Source organism: Schistocerca cancellata, chromosome 8 (genome assembly GCF_023864275.1).
Source record: "Schistocerca cancellata isolate TAMUIC-IGC-003103 chromosome 8, iqSchCanc2.1, whole genome shotgun sequence".
Taxonomy (NCBI): domain Eukaryota; kingdom Metazoa; phylum Arthropoda; class Insecta; order Orthoptera; family Acrididae; genus Schistocerca; species Schistocerca cancellata.
Genome location: NC_064633.1, coordinates 122,644,342 through 122,650,341, shown reverse-complemented (window position 1 = coordinate 122,650,341; position 6,000 = coordinate 122,644,342).

Sequence of the window (6,000 nt, the reverse complement as noted above, 5' to 3'; positions counted from 1 at the left end):
GCAACTACAACTGCTTGTAGATGAATTTACAGATCAACAGCTAACTGAAGGCATTATCCAACATAGCAATAGCCCCTTGTCAGCCAATATCACTGCACCAAAAAAGACAACCAACAGAATCAAAAATACAGGATCTGTTGTGACTCCCATTACCCGAATGACTGCACTATAACAGATATGTATTTTGGTTTATTGGCTTTTACGGTCTGACTTGAGAATATCGGAGAACAGACAAATAATAACAGGTAATGATAGTAGTATGTGATCGGAGTATAAATTTTTAACGGTGCATAATACAAACTTTGGGCACTTGACAATAGCTTTTTGGTTAAGGTCCATTCATTGTAAGTTTGACCACGAGTGACTCTTCTGAAAATGTTTATTTATCGGTCTTCGTAGATGTAATAATTCCTAAGTTTTGGCTCCTGCTGGACCGTTCATCAGATTTGTAACACAGATCCATTAGCCATGACAAGACACCGTTTAAATGGTACAATAACTTGCAACATAAATGAAATACAAGGTTAAATAACATCACTGTATTCACAAAATATTATACTAAATTAAATTACATACACACTTAAATTAATTCTGTTGCTGTGTGTAACTAAGAGTACACCTAGTGAGATTGCATCTCAATAAAATAGAATAATGGCAGTGTGCCAAATAATTATCTGCAGCGATGGCAGATATGCGTCCGATCTGGATCGCTACAAGAAAAAAGAAGGTGCCGTCTTTTTGATAAGACAAGTTGACTGCGTAATTATTCTAATGTTTCAGCGGTTTCATGCCACAATTGATACAATCACTTACACTAATTAGTATCTTAAGTAATTCTTTATTTATATTATCAACTTATATCTACATTTTTGCAATATATCAACACCCATCCTGTAAATGTGCCTTTAAATTGCCCTCTGAATTGTGAGGCAAAAGGATGCACCTGCAGGCGAGCAATTCACCCTAAAGCATATTCAGTGCATTATTAACACACATATTCAAATACAATTCATGGTATACAGTAGTTGAATGAGGTGCATGAATGTTGGCATTGCGGCTGCCGTGCAGGTGCAGTCGCGTGTATTTCAGTGTGGAAGTAGCTGTTAGAGTGTTAGTTGAACTCGCAACATGGTGATCACAGTTTATATATAGTTCCTATGTGCATGTGCGCAAGACATCACTGTGACAGCACACTCCATGAAGTTTTTACAAAAAAATATGCACTAACATCTAAAACCGGCACAATAATCTTAAAACTACTACATATGTTAAAGCAAAATAAATTTCATCATTGTCATTGTCTCTCATGGACAGTATTGCATTTAAAATGTCTTTCTGCTTCATATTAGCTGTCTTTGCATGACATGTCGTCGTTTTGCAGTTCATATTCATAATACATACAATAATAATGCAAAGGTAAGCATTGTTTTGGTAGCTTGCATAATGTAATTACTGCATGTTGACATCACTGTTCACAGATTTGACAACCAATATGTAGGCATGTTCACTTGTTGCACTGTTTATTTTCACTGATAACACTGTTCTTCATAGGTTATGCATCATGCGATTGAAGACCAGTTGATTTCCTTCAACATTAAGTTCCATGAAGGCATGGATGCAAGACTTTGGATGGCAAAATGCTGGCATCGATCCTCGATTTGTCCAGGTGAGAGTGGCTGTCATATTCCGAGAACATTACATTCCCTGAAGTCCCATCCAAAATTCCTTCACCCGTGGAGTTGTCTTCAATGCTTTTGTGCATTGAAACCTTAAGTCCAGTAGTTTACCAGTTCCTTACTTTGCACAGTTGCATAGCAGGAAATGTCATTAGGTGATGCAGTACAAATGTCAGTTCCACTGTGCTCACCGTTTATTTGGCGATGCACAAAGAATGTTTGTTAACAAGTTTTTACATAAATATTTCATTGCAATCATTCTCTGACGACACATAATGAATAGTTTTTAATAATTTTGCACACACACTTCATCTCGGTTGCAGGCATGGCGATGTATGTAGAATGTCTTTAAACTAGTCTCTTTTGCATAAATCTAGTGGTTTTACACATTTTGATACATATTACAAATTCTGATCACATTTACATACTAACATATTACATTCTGCTTTATATCAATATAGATAATTACACACAAATATATTACATTTTGGCTTTGTATGGTACAGAAGTATTTACATAATCTAACAAGCATTACAGATTTTTGAACCAAATTTTGCATTCAGGAACACCTGAAATTGAAAAGATTAGACACAACATCTGAATACATCAGCAAACAAGCCCAAGCACACATATACTAATGGACAAACGTCTACGCACTAAAATCAAGCCTACAGAATTCTTGTGTTACGAGTGTTTATGTGGCCTTGGCTTAACATAAACCTGTGTTATGCAGTACAAAGTGCATCTAATCCATTCCTATGTCATACTGTTTGGCTGTCAAGTGGTTTTACGTACACGTCGATCAGTCATGAATAGTCCTTCACCACCGCTACTGTTAGTCAATTATGTTGTCTCAAAAATATTTTCATCACACTTCGCGTAAATGGCGTCATAACATTTGTGTTAAAACTTAGGCTGATGATGTTTATGTATGTTCGGTGAAGTCGGAATCTCTTCTTCTGCTGCTGGCTGGATTAGCTGAAATGAAATTTCTTGTTGTACCTAATTTCCTTGCAGTAGTACTAAGAGGTACATGTGTTTTATAAATATACAGTTTACTTCCTCATTACTATAATTATGTGTTTACTACTAGGAATGAAATCCTCTTAAGGCGTAAAGCCTAATGATTCTATTTGTTACTGGTTTCTGCAACAGGTATGCACCAGGATGCTGTATGTTGATAGTTATATATGGACTGTCCCATAGCTTATGCCACTTCGCATTGTGCCACTTTAGTGCAGAAGATTTGTGGCGAGCATACAATAGTACTTGTATGCCTTGAATTCCTGCTTTCCCTTAAAAGTACTAGAGTAGTATGAATAGCATTAGCATGCTGCATCAGCGTAGTACTCCTCTTACTTATTCATCATGCGACAGCTGCTGAGGTAAAAGCTTTGGCAACAGATTGCTCCACTTATTTGATTCTTTGCGGTCAAACATCAGCTTGTTAGGTGTATAGGTTGTGTCATATATGTTCAGGTTGTTGTGAACTTCTTCAAATAGTGACAAGTAACTTACCCAATTCGAATAATGTGTAGGTATATATGTCCTCACGAATCTTCAGTTCTCTGAAAATTCATTTAGTAGGATTTGAATGTGGGCTTAACTTCGAGCTAAAGATGCTCTTAATGATATGGTCCTTTAAGAATTTACTCCATTTGTACACTGTGTAGCATGTGCCATTCTCAGATAAAATTGCCTTGGATTTCACTGTCTGATGATTGTGTTAGCAGTTGCAGATTTTATGGCGTGCAGCTTAACATGTTTAGAAAGTATGTCATAAAATGCTAAAATATACTTCACACCACCACTACTCATTGGATGTGGACCACTTATGTCCGTACTTACAGTATCCAGAGGTTTGCTAGGTAGCACAGATTGTATATGGTGATTATAATTAAAGTTAAAATTTCAAACTGCTGTAGAAATAACACTGCCAGTCAGAATGATGCCAAATTGCAATGGAATATTATCAGAGAAGAGGGAAAACATATGGCAGAAGAAAAATAAATAGTTACAAAATGTAGCAATAGGTGGCACTCTAATCATCATAATTTAATAGTAGTCAACTACAAATAACAACGAATCATATAACAATGCCTAAGGTGTACGTTTGACATATGAGGGCAAGTCAAATGAAAACCTTAAATGTTTTTTTAAATATTATTTATTGTGCAGAAGTGGTACAAAGCTGTATCACTTTTCAACATTATCTGCCCCCACTCAATGCAAGTCCTCCAGCACTTACAAAGTGTATAAATTCCTTTAGAAAAAAATTCTTTTGGTAGTCTGCGCACCCAGTCGTGCACCGCGTAGCGTACCTCTTCATCAGAACAGAACTTCTTTCCTCCCTTTGCGTCTTTGAGTGGTCCAAACATATGGAAATCACTTGAGGCAAGGTCTGGTGAGTATGGTGGATGAGGAAGACACTCAAAATGCAGGTCTGCAATTGTTGCAACTGTTGTATGGGCAGTGTGGGGCCTTGCATTGTCATGTTGCAAAAGGACACCTGCTGACAGCAATTCACATCACTTTGATTTGATTGCAGGCCGCAGAGGATTTTTTAGGAGATCTGTGTATGATGCACTGGTGACAGCGGTCCATCTAGGCATGTAATGCTCCAAAATGATGCCTTTTTCATCCCAAAAGAGAGTCAGTATAACCTTCCCTGCTGATGGTTCTGTTCGAAACTTCTTTGGTTTTGGTGATTGGGAATGGCGCCATTCCTTATTCGCTCTCTTTGTTTCTGGTTGGTGGAAGTGAACCCAGGATTTGTCCCCAGTAATTATTCTTGCAAGGAAGACATCACCTTCTCATTCAAAGCGCCAAAGAAGTTCTTCACAAGCATCAACACGTCGTTCTCTTATTTCAGGAGTCAGCTGCCATGGCACCCATCTTGCAGACACTTTGTGAAACTGCAGCACATCATTCACAATGTGGTGTGCTGACCCATGACTTATCTGTAAACATGCTGCAATGTCATTCAGTGTCACTCGGCGGTTTTCCTTCACTATGGCTTCAACTGTTGCAATGTTCTGTGGAGTCACAACTCGTTGTGCCTGACCTGGACGAGGAGCATCTTCCACTGAAGTCACACCATTTGCGAACTTCCTAGTCTATTCGTAGACTTGCTGCTGTGACAAACATGTATCACCATATTGAACCTTCATTATGCAAAAACCGAATAACAGAACGCTGTTCTTCCCTGGTGCAAGTCGCAAATGGGGCAGACAGCTTTATACTGATACTGCGATGGTATGTGTGCATCTGTATTATGCTGCCACCTACAGGCCATTCTGCACACTGTTTGTAGCACGCTTACCAACTCACAGGATAACGGCGCGAAATTTAATGTTTTCATTTGACTCGCCTTCGTACAAACTGTACTACTCAGTGTGCATGTGCGTACAGGTGTGATACTGTGAATTATGTAAGCCCAGCCAAATCCGATTATTAATTTCTATGTGACTGGTGTAAAACATGTTCAATATGCTGTCCACCATTTTCTGCAACAAGTTGAAATTGAGAAACAGCATTTTACAGAACTGCTTGAAGTGTTTCCGCAATAACATTCAGACTGTGTTGTGCAATGCGTGCCTTCAGTACAGCTACGTTTGCAATTGGAACACTGAATACATCATCTTTCAGATACCATCAAAGCCAGAAGTCACACGAATTAATATCAGGCGATCAGGACGACCAGGCTGCAAGGAAATGGTGGCTGATAATTCTAGCACTTCCCAAATAGCTCTTCAGCAGCTGCTTAACTGGATTTGCAATGTGTGGAGGTGCGACACCTTGTATAAAAATGATCCCATCCCCACTGTTGGAGAGCTGGAATGACGAGATTGTGCCAAAGACACTCATAGTGCTTAACAGTGATGTTACAGGTAACAGGATTGGAAGCACCTGTCTCTCTGAAAAAAATATGGCCCTATGATAAATGATGCCACAAGCCCGCACCACACAGTGACCTTTTCAGGATGAAATGGTGCTAGTTAATTTGCGCGTGGATTTTCCGTTGCCCATATATGACAATACTGTGTATTGAATTTCTTGTCAGATGGAAGTGGGCTTTGTCGTCTGCCCACAAAATCTTCCACGGCCAATCACTCTCCACCTACATATGAGCAAGTAATTCTAAAGCAAAGGTCTCCCATGCTGGCAGATCAACAGGAAGCAACTCAGGCACATGGGTAATTTTGAATGGATAGCAAAGAAAGATGTTTCGTAGAATTTTACTCACCTTGCTCAGGGATTGGTCCACTGTTCGACTGTTCAGGTGGCATGCGAGTGACTCAACTCTAGACTTCCCTTCTGTGAA